This window comes from Triturus cristatus, chromosome 9, assembly GCF_964204655.1.
Source record: "Triturus cristatus chromosome 9, aTriCri1.1, whole genome shotgun sequence".
NCBI lineage: Eukaryota > Metazoa > Chordata > Amphibia > Caudata > Salamandridae > Triturus > Triturus cristatus.
The window spans coordinates 284,638,097-284,661,554 of record NC_140592.1 but is presented as its reverse complement, the minus strand read 5'-3'; positions in this window follow the sequence as shown (position 1 = coordinate 284,661,554).

Genomic DNA, 23,458 nt, shown 5'->3' with positions numbered 1-23,458 from the left:
CACTACAGCATGCAACATATGCGGTGGATCGGGGCACTTCAGCCACTGGCTAACTTCACTGTGGGTAAGGGCATTCTTCCTGTCACAAGGTTCATTTCCACACCCAAAGTATTTCCATTCAGTGCTAACTACTATATCAATGTATGCTTTTTGTGACCCAAAAAAATGTTTGCTGATTTTTTTAAAAAAATTAATGAGGGCCCAGTGGCATTCTCGACAACACAGTTTTGCAAAGCCATGACAAAACAAAACAGACTTTGAAAAATCCAAGAGGCTGTCAGCCAACTCCACATCTATTAGCTTTGACAATGCTTGTTGATGATGCAACCAGGATTCTAATCATGTCTTCCCTACATGACCAAACTCTTTCATTACTACATGCCACGGTTTCCCTTATTTGCTGCATTTTGAGGCCCATAACATGGAAATGCCTGGTATTAAGCTCTAGACATTAAGAAAGGTTGTTGAGGTCCTGGGTATCACAATCAAGAGTTAATATGGCCCATGGTAATACCTCAATATACATATAAACAGAACTGCATTGTTTATAATAAGGTAATATAACAACATGTCTAGCAACCCATTGGACACGTGCCCATATGTTTCAAGGCAGAGACTAGTGTTTTAATAGAAGTGAGGTTCTTGGCAGTGCAATCTAGATCTAATACAGCCAGTGATAATAACTCCATATATACACACACAGCACTGCGTTGTTTAGAATAAGGCAGTATAACAATAATCAAACACCCACTGGACACATGTGCATATGCTTCAAGGCAGAGATTAATGTATTAATACAATTGAGGTTCTGGGTATTGCAATCTGGATCTAACACGGTTTTTGGTGATAAATCAATACACATATACACAGCGCTTCATTGATTATAATAAGATAGTATTGCAACAAGTCTAATGCTCATTAGACATGTGCGCTTAGTCTTCAAGGCAGGCACTAGTATTTTTTAGCAGTGACCATTCATGTTAATGCTGCTGCTTAATTCTCTGGATCACAAAATATTTTGATTGGTGTTATTTCATGTACTTGGGGGTAAGTTAAGGATGTGCTTGCTCCAAATTTCTTTTACCGTAGTATTAAGACAACAGAATTCTGGAGGTGGTACAGTGTGATAAGAACGTTTGTGCATATTTGATGTGATGTGTATGTGTTCTGTTATTATATGTTATGTGTTTTGCAGTGTTTTTGTGCTGCACTATTGCAATGTGATTTTGTTGTGTTGATCTTTGTTTTGGCTGTTTTGCTATGAGGTGCCATATTTGGTTTAAATTGTGCTGTTATATTTCTTTGTTTATGCAATTTTTTATGTTCTATTATTTACTTTAGATATAGTAACAAATCTTCCTATTTTTCCAGGCTATATTGCAGCACATACCTTGTAAGTTCCTGACAAGATACTATTTACCACTGTAAGGTGGTAAAATAGCACTGCTCCAGCTCTTCAACTACTTAAGAAACTGGACAGCCCAAAACTGTGGCAGAATGTGAGTCTTAACCTAGTGTGCCCAGTGCTCACTTTTTGTGATACAAACCCTTATGTTGGATAATTTGTACAATTGATGTACAACAAGCTTAGAAACTGAAGTTCTATGTCACCTAACACATGATATTAATATATCACGTAATATTGTTCAATTTGTTTGTGATAATTTTACTGACCCCAGAAGCCTGACTCAATCACTCTGGTTTACAAAGACACATAAAGTAACAAGCATTAGCATAGCCAATAGGTCTCGCCTTTGGGACCGTATAAGTGGTTAATCATGCTGTCACTTGGCGTAGAAGAAGGAAAGTAGTATATAGCACAGGGAAACCAGGAGATTTTCCAAGAGGTCACGGCAAGTGTAAGGCTGCGTTGGAACAGTAATAATAAGCACCCGGGCTCTACCACAGACTGCAGTCAATTGAAAAATTACCATGAACACGGGCCGCCGTGGTAGGGAGAGCAGCGCCCGAGTACGTTAATGAAAAAAAAAAATGAAACCGGGCGGCGTGTTTACATTTGCTCCAAGCGATTCTCTAAACAGGCATGTAAATCGTGTTCTTACGGTCAACACTGCAATCACATTACAAGTCAAGACATGTGCGGCATGGCACACCCCCAAATGTTTATTATTATTAATATTTCTAGTAATATAATATTATTTTAAACACCTGGTCGACATTGGCTTGCGCTGCAATGGTGCTGAAAGTTCAGATTTGCTAAAAAACTCTGGACACCATCACATTCTCAAAAGTAAACGCGCTGGCTGAGATAATCTTTTATTTTTTCCACCCGCACTACGTAATGCGATTGCCCTCATAACTATCGGTTTTGTCTTGTGCATCACTGTCTGTGTTCTGCCTCACACTAATATAAAAAAACTATTTAAAATGTACTCCTCTCTCACGTGGCGGGCTTTACTGAATTTAGTAAGCTGCCTGCAGTGGTTACGCTTCTGAAATAAAACTAAATAACAGAAAGTTATTTAATCCTGCTGCTCATGAATGACAGACGTGCGAGGGTGAATCCCTATAAAACAGCAAGGGCAACTCAGCTGCTCAAATGGCGATGAGAACAGGAAACCGCGGACTGAAAATGGAAGAGACAGTCGTCAGCTTGACAAGGCACCGTCTAACCATTTACAACAAGCAGGAAGTGGGATAAGGGAGGGGGTAGAGCACGTCACGTGCACTAAGGCGGAGAGAGGCATGCAGGCTGGCAAATGGTGTGCACTTTCGCGGCCGCTTTGATGTTCTCAGTGGCCGTGCAGCTCACTGAGAACATCAAAGCGGCCGCAAAAGTGATTACGCAGGCTGACAAATGGTGAGCGCGCCCAGCGCACATGCACTGTAGCTGGAGGCCTGAAAAAAGCCACTAGTTAGCACTTCCAAAACCCGCTTACTAAAACTCTCGCCAGAGCAGCGCTAAAGCGCTGGCTCAGGCGAGACCTAAAAACTAGTACTGCACAACTAGTTGGATCCAAAGTAGGACGCCTTTATATTTAGCCATACGTAGCCACTCAATCAGTAGCCCTCTTTCCCATTTTTCGAGCTCCTCATACAACTCCTTGGAAGGAGAACATATGATCATTTGAGAGACAAGATCCAGAGCTACACTTACAATAATAACACCAGCATTGTCACTGAACACAGAATTGGCACTTTAATTGAAACACAGGAGAGGTTCTGAGTGGAAACTGCTTATTCATTTTTGAAAATGTTAAAAGTTTAGTGAACTTACAATGAAATAAGTTAAAAATATTTTAATGTTAAATATGAATGTAAATTAATTTATTAACTTACTTTGATTTCATATTAAATTATTATTATTTTTAAAATATTAATTTAAATTACAGTTATTGTCTTAAGATTTAGGTAGAAAAACTTCCCACCTGAAGTATAACATTTATATCTATTTATTATGTACTAAAAACTACTACTTAAAGCTATGTATAATGAATTTATATTGGTTTAATATTTTTAAACAATTAGTTGCATACTGTTTACATTTGAAAAAGGTTATCAACATATTTTCTAACAAGCTAATATTTTTTTTTACATATCCTTTTTCAACATATATTTTAATTTTTAAAAATGGTAAAATAAGTTATTATAATTTAACATTAGTTCCTATGGGCTTAATTATAAGTCCCACCTCCATTATTTTCCATAGCAGGGTATTATAGTATCAGTGGTTGTCCATGTCCAGTGCTTGACTTACTCCAACTCTGAGCAGCAGTATATTTACAACTGGGTCTTTTGTAGCTGGAACTACAGGAGATCATCTTGTGAATACAATGGTATTTCTCTTTTGTGGGTGGGTGTGTGCGATCATGTCTCACCCTAAAACCCCTCCATAACCTCCCTCCTTACGGCACCTTAAACCCCTCCCATTTATTCATAAATATTATCAATTTCACCCTACTCCCGCTGTCTCTCCACATTTAGGCCCGATTTTACTAATAGTTCATGCAAAGCAGCGCAGGAAGGCAAGTTTGTTTATACCGAAATACATTTTGTGTCATGGCTGCACCAAAAAAGTGGTGTGCGCATGACATAAAATGTTAGTATGTTCTGAGCCGTACTACTAAAACGTATACCTAGATTTAATTCCTGTCACCACACTGCAAGTCAACAGTCTCCATTACACGTGTAAACAGTCGTGGAAAGGGGGTATACATCATTCTCCTTGTCCTGTCCTCAGTGGCGTAACGAAACTTGAGGGGGACCCCCTGCAAAGTACATAGAGAGGGCCTCCACGCTCCGGATCCTGTCAGGAGCTCTCACACCAGGGACCATCCACTCGTGCTCAGTGCCGGAGGGGGTCTCTGGAGCTCGGGCCCCTTGCACCGCGGGGGTGTTGGGGCTATTGTAACTGCGGTGCCTGTCCTTTGATTAGCTAGTCGGAGGCAGAAAGTCTCAGATTGTCAGAACAAAGTGAATGTTTAATTACATCTTTTTTGTAACACTGAAAATTTGGTCTCAAAACTGTAGCAGGATTGGATTTTATGTTCTATATGTTGTGTGCTTCTTTCCTAAATTTGTGTGATGTTTGTTGTTTTGTGATGATCTCGGTGGTTTTATATTTTGTATGAGTTTGGGTATTATGTTATGCTGTTTGTACTTTCTACTACCACTTACATGTTTTTGTTATGGTATGTTTTTTAATTTGCTTTGTGTGTATTTTTCTTGCTTTGCTGTCTTTTTAAAACGCTTCAGCTGCTCATAAAATTCTACTGGAAGCTGTAACCTAGGCACATTGTCAGTGATAAGTTCTGTTTAATAATGCATGCAGAGTACCGTCGGAGGAGAGGCAGTTGTGTTTTCGAGTGCCTGCTGAACCTGAAGAAGGCCTGCACTGGTGTAGAGCTGATAGCTCCTTCCCTGTATTCACAGAACACTCTTTCATGGAAGGTCTAGGGTTTAAAACTGTGATATCTCTGTGACCCAGATGGTGGGAGTGGGAGACATCCGGATTGGATGTTTGTTTAACCAGTGTCAAACAGGCGGTGGCATCAGACAAACAAATGTGGGAACCTGCACGTTTTTTAATAATTTAAGAAGTTTTACCTTGACTGTCCTATGATTGTGCCTCTCCTACACATTCTAGGTCAGTGCAAGTTGAAGAGTTTGGGTCGGACTAGCCTATAGGGCAATCTGGCAGTACTCAAAGTCCTGGTCTCACAGGTCAGCATATGGGCAGTTTGATTTTTGGATATTTGTGGGCCTGTTTTGTGGTCTGGTGGGCCGGTTGTAACTGTTGATTTCCCTGCATTACCACAAACATTGCCTGCAAAAGCACACCTACAGGCAGCCTCCCACACCTTGCAAAACACCTATAAAGCATTATTTTTTTTAACTTTCTGATTCGCTAATGGGGGCCACTTTTATGTTGGTGTCCGGGGTCACTTAATGTCCAAGTTCAACCATGGTTATAGTAGCTGTAAGTCCCATCTGCGATCTCGGGAGTTAGTTTGTCGCAAGGTGTAACCCTGTGGGGCCTCGATTGAACACCTATGGGGGCCTGACCGCTAGTTGGTGCCTGCCAACAAGTGCTTATCTCCCTTTAGATAAGAAGGGCCCGATTCACAGAACAAACTTAAGACTAAATCCTAAATTTAGTACCATTCTGGTATTCACAGAATGCACCTAGTACTTCTGGTATTCACAGAATGAACTTACTACTTTTGCTATTCACAGAATGAACTTAGTACTTTTGCTATTCACAGAATGGATTTACGACTCCTAAACTTACGTCCGCACTCGGGCCGGAAATTCCGGCCCGGAGGCGGAGCTTCCGGGCCGGAGGCGGGGCTTCCGGGCCGGAGGCGGAGCTTTCGGCCCGGAGGTGGGGATTCCGGCCGAATCTCCACCTCTGGGCCGGAAGCTCCGCCTCCGGCCCGGAAGCTCCGCCTCCGGCCCGGAAGCCCCGCCTCCGGGCCGGAATTTCCGGCCCGAGTGCGGACGTAAGTTTAGGAGTCGTAAATCCATTCTGTGAATAGCAAAAGTACTAAGTTCATTCTGTGAATAGCAAAAGTAGTAAGTTCATTCTGTGAATACCAGAAGTACTAGGTGCATTCTGTGAATACCAGAATGGTACTAAGTTTAGGATTTAGTCTTAAGTTTGTTCTGTGAATCGGGCCCTACGACTCTACTCTGTCTTGCCCTATTCCCTGACTGAATGAAGCCGCCACCTCTGCCAAGCCAGGCCAGAAGTGAAGAGCTGACATTGCGGGCACACCTGCACAATGTGGCCTGCCTGCTTGCCAAGAAGTGCTTATCTCCCTTTAAATAAGAAGACTCTACTCCGTCTTGTCCTATACCCTGACTGAATGAAGCCGCCACCTCTGCCAAGCCAGGCCAGAAGCGAAGAACTGACATTGGGACCACACCTGCACAATGTGGCCTGCCTGCTTGCCAACAAGTGCTTATCTCCCTTTAGATAAGAAGACTCTACTCTGTCTTGTCCTATTCCCTGACTGAATGAAGCCGCCACCTCTGCCAATCCAGGCCAGAAGTGAAGAGCTGACATTGAGGCCACCCCTGCACGTTGTGTCCTGCCTGCTTAGTGGCTCCTGTGACAGTCTGGGGTTTGCCTCCAAAGAGCTCTGCCTGCATCTCTGCACGCCCTTGGCAGACCTTGCCTCAAAGCCATCTGCAGGCAGGTATTTTGCTGAAACACTAATTTTTGACAGCTCAATCTATCTACCTCAATCTTTCCATCCGTAATGATATTTCCATAGGAGAATATTTATAACTCCGCTCACCTGTACCAACGGCTAAAGATGCATTTTTTTTCTTATAATACTTGCAGCCTGTATGACTGGCCTAATTTCATGTGTCACAGAGCTCGTGCTGAAAAAATAAGTGTTTTTTTTCTGACGTTCAAGCGATTAAAAAAAAAACTGCTTCTTTAAACATTTTTAACTATCCAGTGCTTGATGCCAGCTTTTTTCCCTTCTCTATAGCAAGACTTGAATGCAATGAGGGGAACGTGGTATGCTTTCTTCCACTGCTGTTTCATTCACTTTTTAATGGACCCCTGGGGGCATTTCTCGAGAACGAATGCCGAGTAAAAGCAAAGATAGAGCGGTGCAGCGCATAAAATCCTGTACTCTAAGAAACCCGATTAGCTGGGTGAGAAAATTACCTTCACCAGCTTTCCCTGGGCAGTGGAAAGAGGTGATGAATACAAACTCCGTGGTTTAACTCCTTAAGGGGCATATCAGCAAGGCGAGGTGATAGAATTATCGCCGCTTTTGCGGCCGTTTTCGGCCGAAAAGCGACGATAATTTTATCGCCTAATTAGCAAGCTCACGCTAACGCGTGAAAACTTGCGTTAGCATGGAAATTCCTAACGCCCAGCTTTGCATCTCTAATGAGATGCAAAGTGGGCGTTCCTGACCTGACATGACAGGAGAAATGTCGCTAAGCGACTGTAGAAAAGTCCAAATTAAGTTAACAGGAACCAGGTTTGATGTAAGAAGAGTTGAGTTTATTGCAGAGTTAATAAGATCCCATCCATCCAGTCCATTCAGTCAGGTGCAACTGACTCTCCAAACCCCCAGAGTATTCCATCTCCATGGAGCTATTCCAACCATTACAACTTCACTGTAGCTAAACCTTAAAGAGGAACTAACATTATGTAAAAGATAGATTTATAAATAATATACACATTACTACACATCTTCCTCCTACATGACGAAGGACCAACAAACTAAAAACACAAAAGGGAAATAAAAGAATTACCCTTTAACATAGTCTTTGAATCTTAACGGGAGTTTTATGATCCTTCTATCTCTTCCTCTCATATAAGTAGAAAGGGACTTGCTATCTGAGACCGCAGTGGTTTCATCCTTTTCTTTGTTTGCCCTTGTATCATTGATAACAACCACCCTATTGAGATTCCATATTCTGGAGTCTTCAGTCTTGATAGCGTTGGAAAAAACCTTTATCACTTTATGGATGTTTTTGAAAATCTCAGAAGCCTTCCGTCCCGGAGGCGCCCTAATCATTACCGAATCTCCTACCTTGACACATGTTTTCTTTACAGCTTTCCTTTCATCAAACCTCACTTTGCGATCAATAATTTTGTCAGACTCACGTTTCTTCCAAGACTTATAAGGAGACTTGACTCCATTCTTCTTTCCCGCCTTTTGATTCACCCAGAAAGGTGTGATGAAGGTATTAGGCTGTCTTTTTTTTAGGAGAACAAAAAGTGTACACCCAGTGGTTGCATGAGGTGTTATCCTATACATTTCGACAATTTTCTTGACCCCTTCTTTCCAATCTGTATTGTTTTGTTTGGATAATGAAATGGATTCCTTGAGGACACGAACAAACCTTTCCACCATCCCATTACTCTCCGGATGATATAAAGCGCAAAGCTTATGTTTAATGGAGCACTTCACTAGGAACTCTTCCATCTCCTGAGACAAATTGGACCCCATTATCTGTAAGAAGATACCCAGGGAAACCTTCTCTAGAAAAAACTTCCATAAGCAAAGATATAACATGCTTGGAGTCAATGCTTTTAGTGATTCTAATTTCTGGCCACCTTGAAAATAAATCAATAAGAACGAACAAGTAAGCTTCGCCTTCTTTACATTTGACAGGTCCTAGTATGTCAAGGGCCAACTCCTCCCAAGGCGCATTGGGTCTATCTCTAATAACCATAGGTTAAACCCTTGGTTTGAAACATTTCTCACTTAAAGTGCAAGGAATACACTCACGCACTAACCTCTCAATGTCTAGATCCATTCCAGCCCACCAATAATTGAGTCTAACACTCTCTTTGGTTTTAGAAATGCCTTGATGGCCTTGATGAGCTAAAGTAATTAACTCTTCCCGAAAACACCTGGGGGAATCAATCTGGTGCCACGAAACATCAAACCGTCAGACATGGATAATTCACCCCTCACATTCCAATACTTTTCTGACACACCTTGACTTTTTTTAACCCATCCATTATTAATGAGCGAGGATAACTCTTGAAGCTCCTTGTCAGTACTACATTCTTCTTTCCACTTATCTTCTTTAATGCCACCACTCTCTATCACACACACCCATTCCAGCTCCTCCTCTTCTTCTTGATCTAGATAAACATTATCTTGTGTGACCAACCTGGACAAAGCATCAGCAGTATAATTGCATACTCCTGGTAAATATTCCACCTTGAAATTATAGCCTTGCAAATCAACAAACCATCTAGAAATCCTGCTCGAGATGGCATCAGTTCCCTTCTTATTAAAGACTTCAACTAAGGGTTTGTGATCCGTGCGAACCACAAACTCAATTCCCAACAATAGATTCTTTACTTTCTTAATTGCCCAATGAACAGCCAGCGCTTCCTTTTCAATTCCGAGTAGCGAGATTCAGCTCCTCTGAGACTTCTTGACAGGAAAAGAATGACTTCAGTCTTACCACTACACTCTTGTTGTAAAACAGCACCCAAAACTTACATGCTTGCATCTGTAACTAGAACTGTTTTAGCAGCAGGATCAAAACTCCCTAGTCTTGGCGTCTTCTTCAAATACCCCTTAATCTTGATAAATTCCTCCTCACACTCCATGGTCCATGTGAACTCAACACCTTTGCACAGAAGAGTACGCATGTGCACACATTTTTCAGCAAACCCTTTAACGAACTTGCTATAGTACTCAGCCATCCCCAAAAATTTCATGAGTTCCTCTTTACATTTGGGTGATGCAAAATTTTCTGTAGATCTAATTAAATCACTCTTGGGTTCTATACCCTTACCAGATATCGTGTGTCCTAAATAGTCAATAGATGGTTGCCTGAACTTGCATTTGTCAATCCTAACTGTGAGATTGTGTAGACTAAATCTCTCCAAAACTTTCTTAACTCTTAAATCATGCTCATCTTCCTCTTTCCCATATATCAAAACATCATCCTGGTATATTTTCACTCCTTTTTGACCTCTTAAGACTCTTTCCAATGCCCTCTGAAAGACTGAGGCCGCAGAAACGTATCCGAAAGGTAGACGCCTGAATCTAAAAGTTCCAAAGGGAGTAATGAAAGAAGTATAATCTTTAGAGGCCTCATCTAACTTGATCTGGTGGTAAGCCAAATTGAGGTTGACCGTGGAAAATATCTTAGCTCCTTTTAGGAGCATGTCTGATATCTTAGGAAGCGGGTATTGATCTACCACAACTTGTTTATTGAGTTCTCTAAGATCAATGCAAAGACAGAGACTTCCGTCCGATTTCCGGGCAGCAACGACCGGGGCCAACAACTGTGTTCCTTCAACTTCTTCTATTATGCCTTCTATTTTTAACTTCTCTAGTTGATCCCTCATCTCCTCTCTAACTGACAAAGGAACCCCCCGTACTTTGCTGGCAAACGGAACAGCTCCAGGTTTGAGTTTGATCTTATGTGTGTAATCATTCAAACAGCCTAAATCATCCTTGAACACTTTAGGAAACGCACTCCTCAATCTCAAGGTATACTCATCACTACAAGATTTCAAATCAACTTTGTTATTGTTGAAATTCTCTTTCAATAAAATTGGTGAGTCACTATTTGGATCTAACATTACACCTAGATCTCTGTGATGCAACCAGCTTAATAAACTATCTCCTTTATGTGAAACGTAAACCTTGCCTGATATATATCTACCTTTATATTCAATTAAACCATTAAAGTAGCTCATTAATTTTATGGGCTCTCCACCATAGGAATAGGGATTTATATTGGCTGTCAACAAACTTATTTTGTCCATCAAATGACATTCATAAAATTTTGGGAAACAATGGTAATTTTGGCAGCGGAATCAAAAAGAACACATGCTCCACAATGTTCTATCATAACCTCATCAATTGGACCTTTCCTTTTGTCATTAAAAACTTGAGAGGCAATTTGTCCACAATCAATGTCAGAATTGGATCCACTATCACTTTCATCATACTTACATATCATATTGACCTTTGAAATACTCTTTTTGAATTTACAGCAAGATGAATAATGTCCAATCTTATTACAAGTGTTACATTTCGCTTTGAGAGCAGGACACTTCCTGTCATTGGCTAAATGGTTGGGGTTCCCACACCTATAGCATTTAAAATTAAGTTATTGATTCTTGGTCGCGGACAAGGGTTTCCTACCAGAACTAAAACCTTTAGCTTTTTTATCGTTCTTATCATTAATACTTAACCCTTCCTTTCCACGTACCTTTACTACCTGAACATTTTCATTTTTATTCTCATTCTTGGTTATAACCTCAACACATTTAAGAGAGTGTTCAATTTGTTTTGCAATAATCAACACCTCTTCAAGAGTAGGATCATCCTTTTGCCATATGTCATCTCTTACTTTTTGAACATTGCAGCCTAACATAAACTGATCTCTTATTCTTTCCTCTAAGAGGCCTCCAAATGTACAGGATGAACCTAATTTCCTGAGAGCAGTGACGTAATTTTCAACAGATTCACCTTCATTTTGAGAACGCCTACCAAAATGATACCGCTCTAAGATGGTGCAGACTTTAGGTAAGTAATGACGATCTAGTTTAAGTATGCATATCTCGTATTCATTTAAGCTAGAGTCATCTATGTCAGGTAGGTAGTCGAAAACCTCTTGGCCCTCAGACCCTAAGCAGTGAAGAAGTAAAGCAGTTCTCCTTTCTGCGCTTAAATTCATTCCACAAACCTTAGCATATCTCTCAAAAACCTTTTTCCATTTTTGCCACCTAATCGGTGGTTCACCAGGATTAGACAGAAAGAAAGGAGGAGTAGCAACGTTCAGCATGTTGAATGATGTGAGATCGAGGAACACGAAATACTCACCAAAATAAAGAGCTAGCTACATTTAAATTAGAAGCGAAATGGGGTGAAAATCATAAAGTTATTTAAACTTTCCCCTCTATTTTTTTTTTTTTAACAATGAGTATAATAAAATGTACTTGCAGTTGAAAAGTCCAAGTCTATACTCCTATTGAAAGAATAAAGTTAACTTACACATCCATGCCAATCTCCCACAACCAACACATGACATGATAATCACAAATGATAGAAAAGAAAAGAATATCAACATATCAAACACCTCTTAATTAACACTGAAGTATTGTGTGAAAATTACTTGCCCAGAGAAAACACAAAATAAAAGTACCTTTAGTCCTTCGTAGTTGTAAGAAATTGTAGAAGTTGCGCCTTCACTGACTAAAATAAAGATAGAAATATTCAACAATACTTTTTTTTTTCATTTGAGTGAACCACAACCCAAATTGAAAGTCATCGTAAAGCATTTAAGCTCTGAGATCTTGAAGTAAATATCGAAGTGTAGATCCAAAATGGCCGTGTTGTGACGTTCTTTTGCGTGAGGACGTCAGGAACAGCTATGGAATCCGGAGATGACCAACAAAGGCAGAATCTTCGAAGAGGAATGAAACCGAGGAAGTTGTCGGTAGAGCGAGGCTTCTCCACGTCATACAAAGCTGAAGCGTCAGCAGAAATTACGCGAGGTACGATTCAAAAGGCAACAATTTAAAAAAGATAACAATTGATGAAACCAGCCACCTGCAGACTCCGCTCGAGGTCAATGAGTCAGTCGAGAGCCCACCACAGATGAGCACAGCCAAATCACCTGCACCCTAGCACGTCACCTCTCCCTGCATGAGAACTTCCACAGAAGCAGAAAAAAAAACGCAGGATGACAGTCCTGAGTTGAGTGTCACAGTTTTACGCATCCAGGAACATCATAACACTGGGAGGGCTCCGTGTCACAGTTTCACGCATCCAAGAACATCATAACACTGGGAGGGCTCCTCCACGGGGAAACAACCAAAACCGAAGAGCGAGCAGACGTACTTAATGGAGCGGAGACGCTTCTTTTAAAATAAGACAGTTGGTATTCATTTCAGAGTTTGAAAGAACCAAAATGTGAATCCGTACTTCGTGAATGTGTATTTCCCACATCAAACACAAAGCATGTGTTCACAACGAAGTTTCCAGGATACAGTTAAGCCCACATCGAGATTCTCCCAGCCCTCAATTAAATTCCTTGATGTTAAAAGGGGCGAGAAATGTGGCGAAGCTTAAGTTTAATGTAGATTATGAAAGCACTTACACAAAAGTCCAGTGCAGATCTTGTGACAGATGTTGGGATCTTCTTCAAAGTTTCAAGGTTCCACATACAAAAAAAAATGTGGAATTTACACCACTGTGTAAGGAAAGGTCCAAATTAAGTTAACAGGAACCAGGTTTGATGTAAGAAGAGTTGAGTTTATTGCAGAGTAAATAAGATCCCATCCATCCAGTCCATTCAGTCAGGTGCAACTGACTCTCCAAACCCCCAGAGTATTCCATCTCCATGGAGCTATTCCAACCATTACAACTTCACTGTAGCTAAACCTTAAAGAGGAGCTAACATTATGTCAAAGATATATTTATAAATAATATAAACATTACTACAGCAACATTTTTCCTATCATCAAGCCCCACACTATGAAGCATAGCGGCAAGAAAAGTAGAGATAACCCCTGTTATCGCTACTTTCCTTACGCCTGCTTCAGGACTGACTTAGCCATGATATCCTATGGAAGGTGGATATCATGGCTAAGTTTGTGGGGCCCTATCAACAAGCTAACGCCGTATTGCGTGAGATTATCGTCGGGTTTCCAGCGATATTCTCACGTTAGGTAGTTAGCGTGAGGATTTTTATCGCTTTTGAGATAAGCGTTGCTAATAGCACGCTATCTCAGCGATAAAAATTCACGCTAGCCGGCGATAATTATCCTAGCGCTAAGTGCGCTTAGCGATAATTATTGCCGGTTGTTGCTGATATGCCCCATAGTGCTAAAGTGTGCCCCAGAATATGGAGCTTGCTCAGATGCACAGCTACCAACAGAGAAGCAGGTGCAGTGGCACCCGGACCTAAGGTTGTAAGGGCTCCTCTGGACCCCTATTATGACTGCTGTCTACTACCAAACTGTGAGAAGAGGGGTCATTTTTAGGTCTCGGCTAGCGTGGCTGCGCACATGCGCAGCTCGCTCGGCAAGATTTAATGTCTTTGAGGAGTTTCAGTAAAGGGCTTTAAGCCCCGCCCCTGATTTCCATTGGCCGGCGTCACGGTTCATGCTAAACGGTGGCCAGCCATTGGAAAAGAGCTGTGTGTGTTACCTCTCTTTGGCTTTTTCTGCCGTCCCACTTGGACGGGCTCACCTGCTTTCCATTCGTCGTAAACGATTTCTTATCTTTATGGGGCCATGTGTTCAAAACACATGGCCCCATAAATTCAAGAGATCCCCATGCTCCGGACGAAAGTGAAAGCGGACCGCATTTGTTTAATTGTTGTTTCCCGCCCTTTGCTACTTGTGGAACAAACCTACATCAACGCTTACCTCAAACAGCTGGGGAATCGCTCTCCTCGTCAGGTATTCCTTGGCATCCTTGACATTCATGAATTCAGTTGGCCTGCACGTCAGAGTACACTTCTGCATATTCTTGTGCACTTTCCGTGATGCCTGCTTTTAATTGTTGCCTCCCTGGAGTGCCAGTGTCACAGACACGGGCACCCAGTGAGAGGGGTAGGGGGAAAGCACGGTTTGTGCACCGGGTGTTTACTTTACGTGATGCCCGCTTTTAAAGGTTCCAGATAGCGCGTGCTACTCGCCGTAAAGCGCTGAAAAGCACTCGTCAGTTTAGTTAGCACTATATAAATACAATTGCAAAAGCTATTCAGCTGTGTGCAGCAGCTATTAACTCTTTCGCTCGGGAGGAGACTTCAAAATAAAGGTCTGCTTCTGGGTCACGGTTTGTTGTGATGCCTGGGTAAAGCTGCTGATCTGTCTGGCTGCCTGGCCAGGTTTGCCGCCGTGGGTTTATGCAGTATCTTCTCTGTGTATATTTACACACATAATACATTTGCAGAGTGGGTGGTAATGACCCCACAACCCACGAGGATGCCCGCACCCACATTGCAGAGTGGGTGGTAACGACCTCACAACCCACGAGGATGCCCGCACCCACATTGCAGAGTGGGTGGTAACGACCTCACAACCCACGAGGATGCCCGCAACCACATATTATCAGCTGTGTCGGCTGGGGTGTGTAGAGCTGCACTTTGCCAGACACTGTTCCTTGAATCTTGAAAGAGTTCGCCATCCAAGGGACTCAAGACATCAGAGAGGGGGTCGACCCCCAGCCTCCAAATACAAGGAGGCACGCACCGCAAACCCTCTAGGGCTCTTTAGTCAGGCTACATACCATCCCAACTTACCTGGAGGGCAGAAGTCCCTTTTTACAGTGGGTAAAGGCAAGGGGTGCCCAAGGTGTGGTATTTGCACACACGTGCATTGTCCCCAAATTTCATAACACACTCGAGATTTTGAGCTACCCCACTGGCTTGTCTCTTGAATGAGACAGGTACTCTATGCTTTGAAGCGCTAGTTGGGCTTATTGGACTAGCGATTTCTTTGTAATTTGAAGGGAAATGTACTTAAAAATGGGTGTTCTCACACGATAAATTAATCGTGGGCAGCGTAAGAACACTTGAATGTGTTATACGACGTGTAACTGTGCTGAAGTACTTGGCAAAGTATAGGAAACTTCGTAGGTGCGACCTTGCTTTGGTTTGGGGACTAGAAGGAGTGGTTGGCACCATAGAGCCGCTCGCAGAGAACCGGCACAGCCGTGTCCTACACGGATGACCTCGTTCTCTGGTACTGCGGATTCAGCACCCCCACCTCTGTGTGATTATTAGCCCTTACCCTAGCGCCTTGAGGCACTTGTGTGGTTTTACGCTACCTTGCTTTCCATTCCCGTGGGCTGACTTTCAGTACACAAAACACTTTTTTGTGTTTATTTTAGTAAAATAAATGCAATCACTTCCACGTGGACTGAGTTGCACCATGCGGGACTGCGATTTCTACACCATGCCCCACCAGCTTCTGCGGGGAGGGGTGAGGGGTGGGGACAGGCCCTTGGGTGAGGTATGGAAGCCGCGGGTGAGGCCTTCCATGTGGGGGTGGGTGGTCATAGTATCGCCATAGGCACCCCTCAGTCCCCCCTCCCCCAGAATACATACCCAAATAACACACACACAGACTGTTAGGTTGGGTAAAGTTTGCTGCAGGTTTATTACATATTCCAATATGTAATGGGTGGGTTATCTTACGGGCGATGCAGGGCAGGCAACCAACTGGGCCGCCTGCCCGCCTGATGAGCCGGGCAGCGCTAGGGCGAACCCCGCCTTTGCTTCCGTCCAGGTGATTCTCTTACAGGATCACGTGCCGTTGGTAACTCCTACTCACGCCCCTTCCGGGGCGGAGCGTCGCATAGCAAACCCCCGGTTGTTCAGGCCCACAACCGCCCGCAGGACTAGCGGGGCGCCGACACGGCTTCCAGGGGCCTCCCCCGAGGCTCCTCGGATTTGGCTCAGGCACCCCTTATGGTGCTGCGCAGAGGTACCCTTGGTACCGGCCTGCTTCCAGATCGCCCTGTAACTCCGCCTGCAACGAAAAAGAAAACATTACAATGCTCTTACCCCCACCTGACCCTCATGCCGGGTAAGCGGTAGGGAAGGATGCGGCGTGCGAGGCGAACAAAGAGGTCGCCAGGAGGGTGGGGGAAGGCTAAATAGCCTCCCCCTCGCCCTGGAGGCCCGGAAGTGACACGCTTTCGCATCACTTCCGGGTGGTGGAAAGAGGAGGGAGACACTGATCAGCATCCCCGCCCCCTGGAGGGGGGGCAGGGAGGTGGGAACCGGTGCCCAGGCGACACTAGGGCGCCGACCGCTCTAGTGGCCCCCTGCGGGGGCCGCGGTGGGTGGCATAGTATTGCCATAGGCACCCCTCAGACCCCCTCCCCCAGAATACATACCCAAATAACACACACACAGGCTGTTAGGTTGGGTAAAGTTTGCTGCAGGTTTATTACATATTCCAATATGTAATGGGTGGGTTATCTTACGGGCGATCCAGGGCAGGTAACCAACTGGGCCGCCTGCCCACCTGATGAGCCGGGCAGCGCTGGGGCGAACCCCACCTTTGCTGCCGTCCAGGTGATTCTCGTACAGGATCACGTGCCGTTGGTAACTCCTACTCACGCCCCTTCCGGGACGGAGCATCACATAGCAAACCCCCGGTTGTTCAGGCCCACAACCGCCCGCAGGAATAGCGGGGCGCCGACACGGCTTCTAGGGGCCTCCCCGAGGCTCCTCAGATTTGGCTCAGGCACCCCCTATGGTGCAGCGCAGAGGTACCCTTGGTACCGGCCTGCTTTCAGATCGCCCTGTAACTCCGCCACAGCCCTGGAGGTGGCCAACCGTCGCCGCCAGGGCCCCCGCCACACAGTAGTCTACCTGCAACGCCTCATCTCTAACACCTCGCTCAAGTCTAGGAGAAATAAATCCATGCCCACTTGCGACAGGTGCACCCCATCTTTGTCAAAGTACCCCTTCACGCTTTCTTTGATCATCTCATGTCGTATAAAACCTAATCCCCTTTGGTCCGTAAACTTCCGCATTGCCCCATTGATGCGCCTCCTGGAGTGCTCTACTGCCTCTGCTGATTTGGCCCCCCGCCAGGTTCTGCGTGGGATAATCTCTCACCAGATGACTTTGCACTGCCCTACGCGCTTGCATATCTCCCCCAGGTCTCTTTTCATGGCATGCAGCAGCAGCCTCCTCCCTAGGGCAATGAGATCCTTCCCCCCCAGGTGAATCACTAAGGTATGGGGGGGAGCCCTGGGCGACCAGCATCTGCTCCAGCTTGTTCCGGAGCTCAAACCATCTCATGCCGGGGAAACCCATCCATTCAAAATGTGTCTGTGGGAAGTGCCTCATCCAGTTCCGGTGCGACGCCCATTGGGCCACCCTTGAGATAAATGAATGCCCGATCACCCACACCAGTCGCCCTAGTAAAACAAGAGACATGGTTTACACTCCTGGTTATTTAATCAAACAGTAAATTATCCACGCAATAATACATGCCACTGCAAATCACTGCAAACAAAAGGAATTGGACAAATACTTCAGGGGCGAACATACCGTTTGTAGCAATCTGACTCCCACCGCCCCACTTTTTTCACCGTGGCGGGCTCTAAGCCTGCCAGGTGTGCCGCCGTGGCTGCTCCAATCCTAAATGAGTGGCTGGAGTATCTCTTCTCCGGCTGGTCCAAACCTGCCCTGGACAAGCCGGCCCTGATCATTCGTTCTACCTGGTATCTGGTCACCGGGGCCTGGTCCCTGTGGACAAGCAGGTAGCCCGGGGTGGGGGGCGACACCCCAGGAGCTCCTTGACCCAGTGGACCGGGCAGAACCTGGGGTCCCCGAGGGGCCTGAGAACCACGTCAATCCCCCGCCCCGCTTGATCGGTCTTCGACCTCCTGAGGCGGATGGTCAGAGAGTCGGTGATAGCCACGTCTGAGATAGCTAGAGCGTCACCCGAATTGTCATTCTTGGACCTAGCCACCAGCTCACTGATTCGGAATGCCCCAAAGAATGCTAGGCAGAAAACAGCAGAGAAAAGTGTGGCCTCGTATGGTGAATAGGTGACCGCCTCCAGCACGCCCAACATGCCCCTGAGTATGTCAAAATCAATGGGTGCTCGGCTGTCCGGCACCCTGGGCTCGTCCCTAGCCCATTCCTTGAGGGCGGCCCTTATGGCAAAAGAATTGGTTGGGTCTGCCCCCCCAGACAACCTGGTATCATGGCTCACCGCCGCAAGGTGGCTACCCACCCACGAGTGGCTTTTTCCCTGCTCCCTTGCCCACACCACAAATGCTTTGACTCTCATCTCCATTGTTGCACCTGAAGTGCCCAGCGTCAGGGACACCGTCTTGAAGGTGGCCATGTGTGTACCATAACGTTTCCTGGTGCCTGGGGCCAGTGCTCTCTCCCCCATGGATTTCAGCTGCTGTTCCACTGCAGGATCCTCCAGAGGTGCTCCGGGAATGGGGTCATCTGTGCTCTCGCCCGCGGCCAGGCCTCCCTGAAGCGGAGCCACTGAGAACGAGAAAGAGCATCAGCCGCCACATTTTTTACACCTTCAATGTGCCTGGCCCTAAATTCCACGTTGGCACGCAAGCAGATCCTAACCAATTCCCTCAACAGGCATAGTACCATACAGCACCTGGCTGTCTGCCCAGTGATGGCCTGGATGACCGCCATGTTGTCAGACCAGAATAGGACCTTTCTGTCCGACATGGTTTCGGGCCATAGGTGCAAAGCAACTACAATGGAGGACAGCTCCAGTACCGTGATGTTTTTTGTGATCCTGCGCCTGCGCCACACGTTGGGCCACTCCTGAGCACACCAGTTTTCACCCAGGATTGCCCCGAAGCCCTCCCTACCAGAGGCATCCGTAAATAAGCACAGCTCCTGACTGCCCAACCAGGGTTGCCGCCATATCACTGTTCCATTAAACTGAGAGAGGAAGTTGTCCCACATGGCAAGGTCCTGCTTTAAACCTGAACCTAGCTTGAGCCAATGGTGCTTCTTTTTCACCCCGCTGTGGCCCTTGCTAGTCTTCGAGCAAAAACCCTCCCCATGGGGATGACCCTGGCTGCAAAGTTAAGTCTTCCTAACAGGCATTGGATGTCACCCAGGGTAGCCTTGTCCCTCTCTAGCAAACTGTGAATAGCCTGACGCAGGGCCTGTACCTTATCTGCAGGGAGTCTGGACTCACCCTTAACCGTGTCCAACTCGATGCCCAAAAATATCAAGACCTGCGCCGGACCCTCCGTCTTGCCCGGAGCCAAAGGCACCCCCAAGTGTTTTGACAAGTCCCGGAAACACTGCAGTGCTCTGGCGCACTCCTGCGTTTCAACCCCCCGATGAACAGGAAATCGTCCAGGTAGTGGGTCACTCCCTCTACCCCGTACCTGCTCAAAATAGCATGTGCTGGTGTACCTTGAAAGTGGGTAACATCCCCCTAGGATATGGAAAGTCTGACATATAGAGAGGTCGAGCAAGAATACAGTGCCCAGAACTTGAAATAAGGCAAAGTTAAGATGCTCCTGTATGGATGCAAGACTTTCATCTGAATTAACCTCAGGTATACGAACTGGTGGTATGCTTTAGGTTCGGATGATAAGTAGGCTTTTCTGTTTTTAGTTTCTATTTTTGGTAAATTCTGATGCAATTTTTTCAGTGTTTTCCAGTGATTTCAATACCTTAAAAAAACAATGGTTATCAGTGGTTACACATTTTTGCACCATTAAAACACAGTAGAAACAGTGTTTTTCCAATGTTTATGGAACATCTTGCATTTATTATTGCTTGCGTTCTGGATTGATAGTGCATGTGTATAGGCAGTGTGCATACAGGTTATATGAGATCCAAATACATTTTTACAAATCAATCTTCTTTAATAAGTCTTTGGTCATGCGCGCTCGCTCTTTCCTTCCCATGTCAACGTTTATCTGTGAAAAAAGGCCCTCTCAACATTGGCACTTGAGACGGGCAATGCCACAACAGCCAGTACACATTTTGCTAACTCTGGCCACTGACATAGCTTTCCATGCCAATACTGGTGTACCTAAAGACTGCAATTCTCTGGGGCAGGTTCTGCAACATATGCGTTGAACTGGGCCATATGCCCTCAGTTATTAAAGCGGTAAAAATGAAGTAGCACTTTTCAAAGTCCATAGAAAACTCCCCTTTACAAAAGGGATCTAGAACTTGTGCAGAGTACCTCAGTGAGGCTTCATTGACTTCAAATGCCATGGTTGGTTAAGGGCCATTTCTATTCATCACTGCAAGTAATTTCTCATGCACTGTAAAATAAAATTTCCTGAATTGCTCCTCAACATTTCTTTGCTTACCAAGTGGCAAGAATTATAACATGGAACATGTTGCAGTGCCAAAGTCACTAAAAGCGTTGTCCTGCCTACTCTCATGGAGAGGTTTCACCTACTATCAAGACTGACTCGCTAGAAAAGGGGGCTAATGCATCAAGGGGTTGCACCCATGCTCTGTCTGTGGGTAAATGTGATGGTGCATGAATTTTTTTGTTTTATAAAACCAGCCATCTTACCTATCAGTGAAAGAATCAAACGTAGCCAAAATATCAAATATGATTTTTATATTTCCTGATTCTCGCCAGTTTCAAAGCTAATTAAATAAGACCTAAAACATGATTTTAAACCATGCATCTTTAGATCAAAGACCACAAAACTGAAAAAAAGCAAAAGGAAGAAGAAACAAGCAGAATAATGTTAGCCCAGTCTTTCTTGCTGCTGCCTTGTATAACAAAGTTACATTGTATTGGCTAATTCAGGAAGAAATAAAAATTACTTTTTCACTCACCTTTTCCTTGCTTTGAATGACATTTAGTTTGTGGTTGTGAAGGTTTTTTTTCAGTGCTTATATGTTTACACTGGTGAGAACTATTTTCCTTCAGGTGGGGTTTTATCAGTTATTATAGGTTTAAACCTAAAACAGGATAGCCTAATGATAAGGTACGTAGGGTTGTCCTCTGTGTGGAAGGCAGGAGGCTATAAAACAGTTGTTCTCGTGTATTTAGATATTTGCTGCATGCCCAAACCACGCGAGCCACCAAATTCCCATTTGTAGTCGGTTTGGGCAACGGACGAAGCAGAACCATGATCAATGGGACTGGCAAGGCTATTTCCTCCTCCACAGCAGTATGTGGTAAATAGGTGACCTAATGACTCCAACTGTGAAGGAAGCACGTGAGCAACATAATGGTCTATTTTCATGTCTGGGACAGACATCCCGCCACTATCGCAGGGAAGTGTTAGGTGTCCCATCTCAATCTCTGCGTATTACCTTTGCCCACACCAATTTAATCAGTAGAGCTCGTAGGGCTTTGAAAAACGATTTGGATGAGGGGAGTCATATACTGATGAATGGGTAGAAACGTTTGGGAGGAGCAATCATCTTGACGAGGGCTTTGCGCCCAGAAATTGGTAGGTGGGAATTCATCCATCTGTCCACCTTTCCCTGTAGTGCAAAAATGACTTGTTTATAGTTATCCTTATATATTACATCTAGACTGCGATGAACGGTAATCCCAGATATCACACTGACTCCTCATGTCACTGTAGGGAAAATCAATGTCTAGGTTCATGTCAATATGGAGGTTGGCCTGACTTACAAACCTAATTATGTCTTGGTGATGGGAGCGGGATTTTGATCTAGCTTCTGGATATAGAGAGGCATGTCCTAAGTATACAGAAATACCATTAAGTGGCATACTCAAACAGTAACCCGCCTGCTATGGCACCTCCAACATCTTAAGACTATAGCAAATAGCAATGAGGATGGGGTGCAGGCTTGTCCAGTGCTCCTACGTAGCTCAATTGGATTTGACATGAATCCATTGACTCTCACTTTTGCTCTAGGGGCCGTAAAAAGTTGAAAGATCCAGCTAATAAGATCTTTATGGAGGCTGACCCATCAGAGCACAGCAAACATAAGTTTCACTCTGTTGAGTTAAATGCTTTTTCAGCATCCAAGAACATTACCACCACTTGGAGATCAGAGTCAATTTGGTAATTTGGTGCAGCAGGCTGAGTTATTCACGGGTTTTCTGCAGTACACTGCCCAGGGAGAACAGATCTGACAACTAAGGCACCAGTCTCATAGCAATGATCTTTGCTACTATGTTAGTGTGTACATTGATTAAGGAGAGCTGTCTGTTGGAAGAACAAAAAGAAGGACATATGTCTGGCTTACTAAGATGACTGTTACTGGTTTTTAGACTGCCAGTGGTAGAGACCCTGCCATCCACGTCTCATTAAATATAGTAGGAAGATGGTGGGCTAAAACCTATCCATAGTCTTTATAAATGTGGTCATCCAACCGTCACTGCCTAGGGACTTTTCCTCTGACATGGATTTAATGTGTTCCCATATCCCTAAAGTTGAATTTGACTGCATCAGGGCTTCACAGTCTTGGTTATCTAACAAGACCCCTGTGACCTCATCCTATTATCATGTTACATCAACATTGGAGGCAGTAGTCTCTGAGGAATAGAGCAGGTGGTGGTAATGGCTGATAGAATGTTGTGGTGCCTCTGATAGGATTTCTTCTCCAGTTCATCTAAATCACTTTATGTGGGGTCCATCTGTAACATGTGATGCATGCAAGTGTTCCATCTGGTGCCCCCACACCACCTTACCACACTGTCTGGTGACAGAGTAGTCGTACATAAAATTAACATCACTAACCCCTACCACTCAAAAATCCACCAGTAGCTAATTTAGTCTTCAAGTACTTCTTCAACGTTAATTATAGTGTGTCAATTTTCTAGAATGTTTACACTCTGGAATGTTTGAGAGGCCTTGAAGGCCTCTCCAGTATGTTTTTTGTATCTGCCTTGGAGGCCTCCCAGATGACCCCGGCACTGGCTACCAATTTCATATTAAAATTAAAGGATTTATTAATTGCCTGTCTCACATCTGGCCAAAATAGCAAGTTCAGGGGCACTGCCAATGAGAAACACTAAAATGTGACCATGTCTCACCAGTGTGAATGATTA